We start from the raw sequence: 12,131 nt of genomic DNA on the forward strand, positions 1-12,131 counted from the left end.
CTAGGCAGCATAAGTATTCCCAAAACAATTATCTTTGTCTGGTTTCTGAAATTGTACCCATTTTAAAGGATTACTCATACTAACCTGTATTTTGATTCTCTGACATAGCGCACCATTTAGCAGCTGGTGTGAAAGGTCCTGTTTCTAGCATACTTCATTCTGCTCATAAGCCAAGGAGCATAGAAGTGTTTACAGTTGTAGAATAAATAAAGCTATTTTACACAGAGTATTTTTGAATGAAGGATTGTGTCTTTTAACAACCAAAACCTAAAAATATTTTCAAGATCCTTTGAAGAGGAACAAGTAAACCTTAAAGGTTACTACTAGTGAGAGGAATAATGTTTTCTGTCTGGGTTTATGTATAAGTTCACAGTGAACAACAGAGAATATGACTTCATGGAATTAGCGTGCAACTTGTCAGCAAATTTTACTGACATACAATGTTCCTTTCTGAGTGTGCCACTTCACTTTCATTGCATCACTTCTGGTACTCAGCTGTCTTTATTGCTAGTTGACATAATCTTCAACTGGATTAATGATTGTCCTGACCAAACCAGTGGGCGGTTTTATACTGCATTAAGAGATTGAACGTTTGAGGGCTGACTGTGAAATGGATAAAAAAGCATGGACAGGAGAAGAGGGAATGGAGTAGGATTCACTTATTCTCATATCCATAATTTATGTTCTGATATAGTTGAGCTACATTCAACATATATTGTCTGCATAGCTAGTCAACATTTAAGTCATTTCAAAAGAAATCTTGTATCTCTGCTTACTTTTCATAGTCAAATTTTGGCATTTTCATTTTGCTTTTACCTACAAAGTAAACTTTTATCTGGGTCAATTTGACTGACATAGTGGGTAGCATTACAACCCAGTCACAATTATTTGGGGATGTTTGTGCTGTTTGTTCACAGAAGCATGCACTGCAAGTCATTCACAATAATATGTAGCTTTGTGTCCTTTGTTTGAGATAAAAAACAAAAACCAGCTCCTCTGTTTCAAGTTAAGTTGCTACATCTCTAATTTAAAGGAATGGTGAGTTAGAGTATAATTAAATATTGGCAAAGTTGGTAACTTGTAGTCTAAATGCTTTCAGGAATTAGGGACTTAATCAATAATGTGAGATTTGCATTTTCACCTTAAAAGCTTGCTGCAATTTTATTCTTGTTACTTGCACAGTTGATGTTGACTTCTAATCCAGAGCAGACAATGTACTGTTGACAGACTAAAGACTTAAGTGATTCAGTATTTAAATAAATAAATAACCTGTGGGAGTGGCTTAAAACCCTAGGGTAAAGAAAGGAATCTGACTTCAGTATTGACATTTCTGAACTACTCTAGAAGCATTTTTTTTTCTTTTACCATTAAATCATTGTTTATGATGGACAGCAACTTTTAGGTAGAATAATACTAAAAAACTCTAACAGAATCTGAATATCCTGACATTATGCTGTACATTAAAAATAAACAAAATTGAAATGCAGACTGTTTTGGATGGTCACTAGCTAATTTTATTTTCTCTTTGCTTTTGTAAAATGACTTCTTTGATCTTTTACTTGTATATCAAGGCAATTGAACTCCATAAAGGCCTCTTTCAGGATCACTGAAATTGTCATATATTAATATGGTGTTGTCTGCAGGTCTGTGTTAAAAGTAATTAAATGACATTTTATAAAAGCATACTCTACAGAAACGAATAAATACATTTTGTCACTTAGGAACAATCAAAATATCAGTGTATTTTCATAAGATATTTGTGATTGTTTTTTGTCAACAAATCTGTAAATCTTCAACTATTGAAGATTTACTGTAAATTTTCTGTCTCAAAATAGATTATTTGGGACGAATTACAGAAAATGTGGTGGTCCTAAAGTAGGATGCATCTCAGGAAGGTGAAGACTTACAGATGTTCTTTACAGAAGCTTATCTTCTAGAAAGAGACTTTTCATTTGGGGTAAGAGATGTCCTTTTATGTAAGGTTGCTTTAGCTGTCTTCTTTGTAATCACTGCGAGATTTACATTGTGGAGTATTCCCTGGTTATATAGAAGTTGGGAGAAATATGTGTTGGTCCAGACAAGTCCTTGGCAATTTATTAGTTTCACCTGAGCTAGTGAAAAGAGACTAATTGCCTTCAGCAGATTTACCATTAATACCTGTGTCCGAGTTTCAGTATTGAAAACTATAAATTATGCAATGCTGTCATGCAAAACTGTGATATATACAAAAATAAATATATTGTATGAGTTAATCTTTGAGATAGCAATACTGTAATGCATATCTCACCATCTTTCCCCCTCAGCATTTTAAAAGTATGTATTAAAACAATCAACAAAAAAAAACAAAATGTGTATTTTAATTCTTTTTCTCATTTATGAAATCCCAAAATACTTTAATTACATCCCAAGTGCTACAGGTTGCTACAGATAAGGCAGCATGTTGCATTATTAACTTTTCAAAATGTGCTTGGTCCTGGGAGTTATTTCATGAAGCAAGAAGTATGATGAGCTTATCAAAGGGTGCTGAAGGAGAAGAGGAATTATTTTCCAACAGGTAAGCAAGTGTTCTGTGGTGAATGTCTCGGACAGATAGTTGTGCCACAGTTTGAAACATACATATTTAAGTATCTGAGAGCTTCTTGTACTGTGTTGTTATGCTTTAAGATAAGAGGATTTTTAGCAGAGCAAGTGTAATGCTAGATTTTTAGAATAGGTTTTCAATGCAGATATGTATCTTGGCCTGAATATAGTTTTGTATTTACACTTTGCATCATGCTTTTTCAAAATTTAATTGGGTTTCAAGATGAAAGTTGTCAATGCATTCAGTGAAGCTATGTTAAGTTTGTTTCCTGTGAGCTCCTGGAATTCAAGACTGGTGCAGAAACACAGTATTTATTTAATGGGTCATAACTGTGCATTTGCTTTAGACAGTGAAGTAATAATTTGCTGATAAGACTATTATCAGAAATGTAAATAGATGTGCTAGAAATAAGATCTCCATTTCCTTGCCTAGTTTTGCGCTCAAGCCACGTATAGAAAAATTGTTACCTAATGGAAAATGATTGTTTGCAGCTTAATCCTAAGAAAATACTGGGGAACAAGTTATGAGCCTTTTTTTCAGTTTTGTAAATAATGATTGTAAGAGGGGAGAAAATTTTTCATACTGACATCTATAACTGTGATGTTGCCTAGAAATGTGCAGCAAGGCTCAGGGGAACAAAGCTCCCGGTGAGGGCTAACTGATAATTGAAAATAAGAATACTCTTCATATTAAGGTGCTGCAGGGATGGGGAAAGAGATAGTAACAGTGTGAAATAAAATAATAAAACTTGTAACATTCACATTCAAACAATATATCATGCCAGTCTTTTAAAAGAATGTTTATAAGCCTGAACCTGTATCAGGATATTATGCACTGTGTTGGAAAGAAACAGTGAAGTGTTTCCTTATCAGTGGAAGTTCTTTTCCTTCTCTTAAAAGAAGTGCCCCAGTGCAGATCCTTGGTGTGAGCCTGGGCTCCAACACTTGATTCTTGTCCCGTGTCATTCCTCAGAACCAGAAGCTTCTGCAGGGTCTTCCTTAGCCTTCACCAAAGGGGCATTGGTAGCCCCAGTGGTCGTTAGAAAGTGCTGGATGGTAGAGATTTCAGGAGCCTGAGCTTTGACACATAGGCCATATGCTGCTCTCGGTGGCTTTAATGACTGATTTAAATTTCTGATTTCATTTGTAATGACTGAAGACATAGGGAAATGGAGTTTTCAAAAAAAAAAAAACAAAAACACTTGAAGTAATCATTGCATTGCTGTGATGGTGTATCATAAGGAGAGGAAGAACATATGAGCTATGGAGATGTGCAGAAACACCCCACGCCTGTGGGGTGTTTCTGCCATTCAGGCCTGTACAAGCTCAGCTGACGTGAGGACAAGGCCACTCTGCTCTGGGGACAGTGAGCTCATGATCACAGTTGCTGGCTTGTCTTTGGGCAGTAAACTTGCCCTGTCATGCTTAAATTAGAGTGTAGACATGCCATGAAGCATTAAGCTCAGTTTCTGGTCATTTTCTTTTGACTGGGAGTGCAGTTTTAGGCGAGTTACTTAGGCTGTAGTTTCATTATACAGCGACTTTAATGACAATGCTGGCCTCAGGAGTTACTGTCCTTCTGCCTTTGTACGCTGCCTCTCAAGTTAGGGCCATACAAGCTGCTGGAAATGTAATGCAGTACATGGGTAAATGAACTGATCTGGGTGAGTATAGCAACTTCGACACAACAGCATGGTAGGGTATGAGACAGCATCATGGATTTGATGGATTTGGAAACAGCTAAAAGAGTGGGAAACTCCTTAGGCATTTTTCATGATAAACTGGATGCATAGGTATTAATTTCATCCCTTGATTACTCCATAAAAAAAAAAAAAAAAAAAAAAAAAAAAAAAAAAAGGTGATTTGGCTGAGTCTACAGAAAAGGGACTCTGCAGGTTGGTATTTAACAGTCCCTCTCAGCACTGCAGCAGTATGTCTCTGCTTGCCAGGAGATGGTTAAAATGGGAGAATAAAAATATGAGCCCCGCCATATTCAGCAGAATGCATCTTGCACGGAGTAGAACAACACTGAATGGGAAGGACACACTTCGCAGGGTGTAACCATTGGCAGTCACTGTCATAGTGACAGGATGACTCACTGGGTTTTACATTTGTAGACAAGTTCTGCTTTACAGTTTTGCAAGTACATTTAAGCCCATGGACTGCTGGATGTCTGAGGCTAGACACAGCAGTCTTTCCTATTTGTGCATGGCTACCTAGGCAAATAACTAAGAGAAACAGGAGTTGCAATATAAAAAGAATAGTTTTCAGGCTTGCATTTTTACAAGAGAAACTGGTCTCATATGCATAGAGATAGAATAGTTTTTGGTGAAACTTCCTAAGTGAAAATCTAAGAGCTTTGCAAGGTGGATAGATTTAAGAACTGGTGCATGAAAGGGTGAAATAAAGATATGAAATATCTACAGTGCTTTGTTTTGGAAATACTTTTCCCAGGTTAGATGAGAATATTGTGGTTATTGTAACCTTAGAGAAGCATACGATACTAAAGACATTATGTTCCTATTAACTTGACAGAAAATCAAAATACATCATTATCCATCAGCAGTCAGAGATATGCGGTGATGAACTAAGTGACAGCCTCTGCCAGTCCTTTTGGGTGAAAACACTTTCCTTCAACTATTCACTTGCCTATTGTGTCTATTAATTTATCCTCTTTAATATCATAGAATCATAGAACAGCCTGGGTTGAAAAGGACCACAATGATCATCTAGTTTCAACCCCCCTGCTATGTGAAGGTTCACCAACCACTAGACCAGGCTGCCCAGAGCCACATCCAGCCTGGCCTTGAATGCCTCCAGGGATGGGGTATCCACAACCTCCTTGGGCAACCTGTTCCAGTGTATGACCACCCTCTGTGTGAAAAAGTTCTTCCTAATATTCAACCTAAACCTCCCCTGTCTCAGTTTAAAACCATTCCCCCTTGTCCTATCACTATCCTCCCTTGTAAACAGCCACTCCCCTTCCTGTTTATACGCTCCCTTCAAGTACTGGAAGGCCACAATGAGGTCTCCCGAGAGCCTTCTCTTCTCCAAACTAAACAATCTCAGTTCCCTCAACCTTTCCTCATAGGAGAGGTGCTCCAGCCCTCTGATCATCTTAGTGGCCCTCCTCTGGACCTGCTTCAAGAGCTCCATGTCCTTCCTGTCCTGGGAGCCCCAGGTCTGGACGCAGTACTCCAGACTGAGCCTCATAAGAGCTGATTAGTGGGGCACAATCACCTCCCTCTCCCTGCTGGCCACCCCTTTTTTAATGCAGCTCAGAACACAGTTGGCCGGCTGGGCTGCAAGCGCACACTGCTGGCTCATGTCCAGCTTCTCATCTACCAGGACCCCCAAGTCCTTCTCCACAGGGTTGTTCTCAAGAAGATCTTCCCCCAGTTTGTATAAGTACCTGGGATTGCCCTGTCCCACATGCGGCACCCTGCACTTGGACTTAGTAAACCTCATTAGGTTCTCGTGGGCCCACTTCACCAGCCTGTCCAGGTCCCTCTGGATGGCTTCCCTTCCTTCCAATGTATCGACTGCACCACTCATCTTGGTGTCATCCACAAACTTGCTGAGGGTGCACTCGATGCCATTGTCTATGTCGTTGATGAAGATGTTGAAGAGCACTGGTCCCAAGACCGACCCCTGAGGGACACCACTTGTGACCGGCCTCCACCCTGACACAGAACCATTAATAACAACCCTTTGGCTGAGTCCAGCCTGCCAATTCCTAATCCACTGAACAGTCCATCCTTCAAATCCACTCTTCTCCAAGTTAGAGAGAAGGATGTGGTGAGGGACCATGTCAAAGGCCTTGCAGAAGTCCAGGTAGATGACATCCACTGCCCTTCTCCCATCCACTGAAGCCATCACTCCATCATGGAAGGCCATCAGATTGGTCAGGCACAATCTGCCCTTGGTGAAGCCATGCTAGCTGTCTCGGATCACCTCTTTATCCCGTATATGCCTTAACATAGCTTCTAGGAGGATCTGCTCCATGATCTTCCCAGGCACAGAGGTGAGGATCACTGGCCTGCAGTTCCCCGGATCCTCCTTTCTCCCGTTCTTAAAAATGGGAGTAATACTTCCCTTTTTCCAGTCACCAGGGACTTCACCAGAGAGCCATGATTTTTCAAATATGATGGAGAGTGGCTCGGCAACCACATCAACCATGTCTTTCAAACCCTGGGATGGATATCATCCGGACCCATAAACTTATACACATTCAATGTCATATCCCTTCTTTTTCCTCTAATTTTCATAGAATCACAGAATCATAGATTTTTATTTTCTTTTATTTCCTTCTCTACGCATCAACAGTCAGAAATGCACAGAAAATATCAGATGATGAAGAAACAATCTGTAGTTAAAAATCTTCATTTGGACTAGTAGATGACCTTTCAGGACACATCACTTCATAATGATGTTGCTCTATCAGTGACTGATTGTACTCAGTATTCTGGTACCTTACATAGGTTTGTGCATTAGTTTGAACTGGTGAAGATGGAATTAATGAGATATTTTATTAAAATAAGGGTAAAGCTTATTACACACAGCTTATGCGTATGGATTTGAGTTTTAACGTATTTGTATGCAGTGCATAAAATATTCTTCTTTGTGCCTTGCCTTTGGGGAGTTGTCAAATTTTAGCTCCATATGTAGAGAGCTAGAAATTTAAAATATTCTTCTTTTGAATTTTTACTACATTTAAGGATGACTTTAAGACTCTTTCAATGCAGACCGTACAAATAAGCAGCTGCTGATTAGTTCTGTCTTGACCTCAGATGATAAACATGCTGTTGCAAAATCCTTCCTTCTAACCAAGTATTAATCTATATCATTAAAATACCATGGATACTAACTGATGTGCTACTCCTCTTGTTCACATAGTTAATCTTTGTATCAGTAATTGATGTCCAGTAAGTTAATTATAAATACCTAAATTATATAAATACATATATTAATGCAAGGAATGTATTTTTCAGACTCAAAAAAAAAAAAAAAGAAAAGAAAAAAGAAAACATTTCTTTCAGAGAGCTTGTATTTTCTCCCTATCTCCTGTTCTTATGAGAAAGTAGGTATGAATGGAATCTCAAAGACATTTTGATGTAACAGCACAATGTCTGTGGCAAATATAGTAGTTACTATCAAAGTTCCTATGCTTGTTCTCCTGGCAAAACTATTTTAAAATGAAAATAAAACAATCTTCTTACCTATTCTAGAATGCCACAATTGGCACTCCAATCCATGGTATATTCATTGAAACATTTTTCTCCTTCCCATATTTTGCTGGAGTAAAGATCAGTATAGAAACAAACTAATGGGCTTGTACAACTGATAGCTAGGTAGGCAATTCTCATAATGGAAATATCTCTTCTTGCTTGTTTTACACGTGGCCAATGCTTCTGTCATGTTCATGAGAATAACTCCCAATTTATTCATGTTTTATACTTGGGCAGAACTTTATGGATTCTTCAAAGCTTTCTATCACTGTAGTTTGCTACCTCTTGCATGACAAATTTTTGGGGAATTGTTAGTTTGTCAATGGCATTGCTAATTGTCAACTAATTTTAAATTTGTTTGCCTACAGAAATGGAAAGCAAAAATAATGATTCTGCAAACTCTTCCTTGTGTAATTCAAGCCCTACACATCACAGATTAGAAGTTAGTTTGTCTGTGATTATTAAAACTTGAGCATTAGGACTGCTGGTTCACATAATTTCCAATTAGATAAGTGTGTATGTCTGCTGCAATGAGCTGAAATGGTTGATTTAATGTAAACAAAATAATGAATGCAGTTTAGTGTGTCACAACTCAGTTCTCCCATAAAAAAAAAAATAAAATTGTATTTATCTGTTCCTCAACACTAAGACTGATGTCTGATTAGCTGTAGTTCATTTAAATATTTGAAACGTGGTCTCCAGAGATGAAAGACTATGGTAATACTTAAATTTAACAGAAGTTGATCTACAGATTGCTAAAGAAAAATACCCTCTCCCTGTCAGTTCTCTAAAACACAGCTGTAAGAAACAGACTTTTAAGACAGTGCACTTATGTCTCATTGCTTTTGGATCCCAATGATTGCCAGGTTGTTCAGCACTGTTTTAGAGTAACTCGCTGTGTAATGGTAAATAATAATATATGATAATTTATAAATTTCTAGGCTCTGTGTATGTATCACTATGTGAATATCACCATGTGATTTTAGACAAAATCTAAAACTTAGAAATAAATTTATCACCAATTAAATAAAATTTCATACACTACAGATCACACAAATCTTGTTATTAAGCAACAATGGTAACATGCTTCTTTAATATATATATCTTTTTGGTTTCACATATTAATTCATCAGGACAATATTTGAGAATGGTTTAATTATCCATTCTTTCAGTTGCCTGAGATCAGGAAAATAATCACACTGGTGAATAAAAAGGGAAAAATATTGTAACTATCCATTTCCTGTGTATTTCAAGTTTTTATCAGCATGTGACTCAATAACTAAGGAGATTAATAGGGAAAATGTAGACTGTATTCCCTGACAAATAGATTGAAAATAACATGGGTGGTCTGGTCCACGGAAAATTAAAAGAACATCTCAGAAGTTAACGTTATGCATTTTTAAATAACAACTAAGACAGTTCTGGACCATTCCTTATGAAAACAGACTATTGAATTTAATTAGGATTTCAAGTCCTAACCTTCCAGCAGTGCTTCTCTGTTAATATGGTAATATTAGTAAATGCCAAGTCTTGAATATAACTCAGTACATTAATGTGAGTTCTTAATAATTAACAGCCTAATCCAATCCTTCTGGAGCAAGTCCACTGGAAGTCTCTGAAATATAATTACATGTTTAGAAATAATTTGATGGGAAAAAAACATAATGTTTTTCAAAAGAATTTTTAAAAATATGTTTTCAAGTCTCTGCCTTTAATGCTTTCTCTTTACAAATGTTCTAACACATTCTCTTCTTGAGCCCCACTACTCAGTGGGATAGAAAGTGTTTTGTGACTGAGTATTCACTATGGATAAGTAAAACTCAGAAGTGGGTTTCAGTGCTTTATATTTGAAAATAATTAGACTATGCAGTGTAAAATTTTAATACATACATTTGAGAGAAAACAACCCTACTAATCAAAAGAGAGATTATGTTAGGAAAAAATTTATTTGCAGTAGGGATAATCAAACACTGGAACGGGCTTCCTAGAGAGGTGGTTGTTGCCCCATGCCTATCAGTGTTCAGGCATTTGGATAATGCCCTCAATAATGTGCTTTAACTTTTGGCTAGCTGTGAAGTGGTCAGATAGTGGGACTAGATAATCTTTGAAGGTCCCTTACAATGGAGCAATTGTATTCTTACTATAATGAATCATGGGTTCCATGATTCAGCTCTACTGTTGTTTGATGCATGCTGTGTTTAACTGACAGAGGTTTAATCCAATGTAATATTAGTTGTAGAGCCAAGTTATTTGCTGCAGTTCACTTATATGATTTTTATTAACAAATTTTCTAATATACTCTGATTACCATCTTGCGCTGTTGCTTGAGTAACCCAAAATAACATGTTACTGTAGACAGGCAATGATTGTAACACTTACTTAAGTGGTAATTTTGCTTAAAAATTATTCTTCTGTGGGATTCCAAGTGTGCTTGCAGTATGTTAAGGAGATTCAATTTCCAAACAAACAAACAAACAAACAGACAAAAAAATCACAAACCAGTCATAATTTCTTCCAGAGAGTTCTACTACTGTAACTTCATGCATTTCTCTTCCTATTGTTGCCCTTCCATTAACACATATTTTTCTCCAAACTGGAATACTCTTCAACTGTCTATTTAGAATGGAGGCAGTAAAACAAAGTGGACTACATTTAAATAGCTAGTAGTTTCAATATTTTTCTACTCGGCTGAAGTTTGTAAACATATAGCAGTAGGATAATGACCAGTGTATAACTTACCTATAGCACCTATTGGAAAGATAACTCAAGCATTTGAAATAGTGAAAGATTTTATTTTATTTTATTTTATTTCTTTTAATACTTATTTTTGTGTTGGTTTCATGAACATCTTCTGTGCTACGATCATTCTCAGTTTCTTCTGTCCAAATGTATAGTAATCATGGTTAATAAGGAAGTCACCACAAGGTTCAACAATGTGCCTTATATGCCTTACTTGGCTACATTTTTTTCTTTTCTGATTATAATGAGGGCTTATTATTGTATCACAACTTTTTTAAAAAGGGACTTTTTATTCTAGTTGTTTAGATTTACATTTAAGTCCAGTGTTGTATTAAAAAAAAAATAAAAAAATAAAAAAGGAGGTTAAATTTAGGTTCTGGTTTACAATCTAATTAGCATTACATGTTGATAATCAATAAATTGACTGCTTAGTCTCTTTTAAATTTCTCTTTTCCAAAGTGTGGGAAGGAAAACTCAGGTTAATAATGTCTGGTAAAGAAGAATGCTATTTTTATCTTCTGTGTAGTCATTTTTAGTTTTATTACTCCAAGAATTGATGAATATATCTATAAAAATGAATTTGAAAGAGTATCAGCTGAACATTTCAGAAAGTGATGTTCTTAACATGCCAGAAATATCCAAACTTTTGTATGTTTTGTAATTTGCTGGTGAGTTGTTATAACAGATATTTTTCAAAAGATAATACAGTATCAGAATAGAGGTTTAAATGCAGATTTTTCATAGTATAATCAAAGAAAGATTAATTTATATCAATAAACACTAGAGCACATTATTTAACATGTGGCAGATTACAAGAATCCAAACCAAGTAACTGATACATAACTTCATTATGGTTTTGCTGAAGTGTTTATTAGGGATTGAAAGTGTACAGGAAAATTACATGAAGAGCATATTTTAGTAAGGTATATAGGCAGTATTCCAGGGATATGTCGAATTTATTTGATTAAAAGATTTAATAAATCTGATTTTTAAGTATGGAAAATCTATTGCCGCTTTGTTCCATGCACAAAAGAGTGAAAAGGGCACTGAGAGTTGGACATACATTCAGTATTGGAAAAGACTGATCAAGTGTGTATTTGTCCTAGTATAACATACATTACACAATATATGGTGTGTTTGTCCATATAAATAAATCATATTTTAATTTTTTAAATATTGTCATAATGACAAACCAGTTCTCAAATCCAGATCTGCCCCGGTGTTTTCTGAGATTGGAAGCCCTTTGATGTCTTGATAAAGGCAAATGGAATTTTGGTATAAATGTAGGACCTGTTCTACAGGAATGCTCTGTTGACCATGGCAAATGACGAATTTTAGATAGCTAAGACATAGCACCTCTCTCAGATGTGGCTGGACCTCTTCGTTCTGTGCATGAGGCTTTTATAAAGTGTTTGCTATTGCACACAGCTAAAATAGAATATCCTTGTAATTACAGTTTTGTGTGCTAGACATCAAACAGTTAAAAAAAGTACTGGTTATTGTTATGGGATTAAACCATGAGCTGTGCTATTAGTTTGCTTGTAGAGCTTAATGCAAGCTGTAAAGTGTTCACAAATCTTGCAT

Source organism: Gallus gallus, chromosome 2 (genome assembly GCF_016699485.2).
Source record: "Gallus gallus isolate bGalGal1 chromosome 2, bGalGal1.mat.broiler.GRCg7b, whole genome shotgun sequence".
NCBI lineage: Eukaryota > Metazoa > Chordata > Aves > Galliformes > Phasianidae > Gallus > Gallus gallus.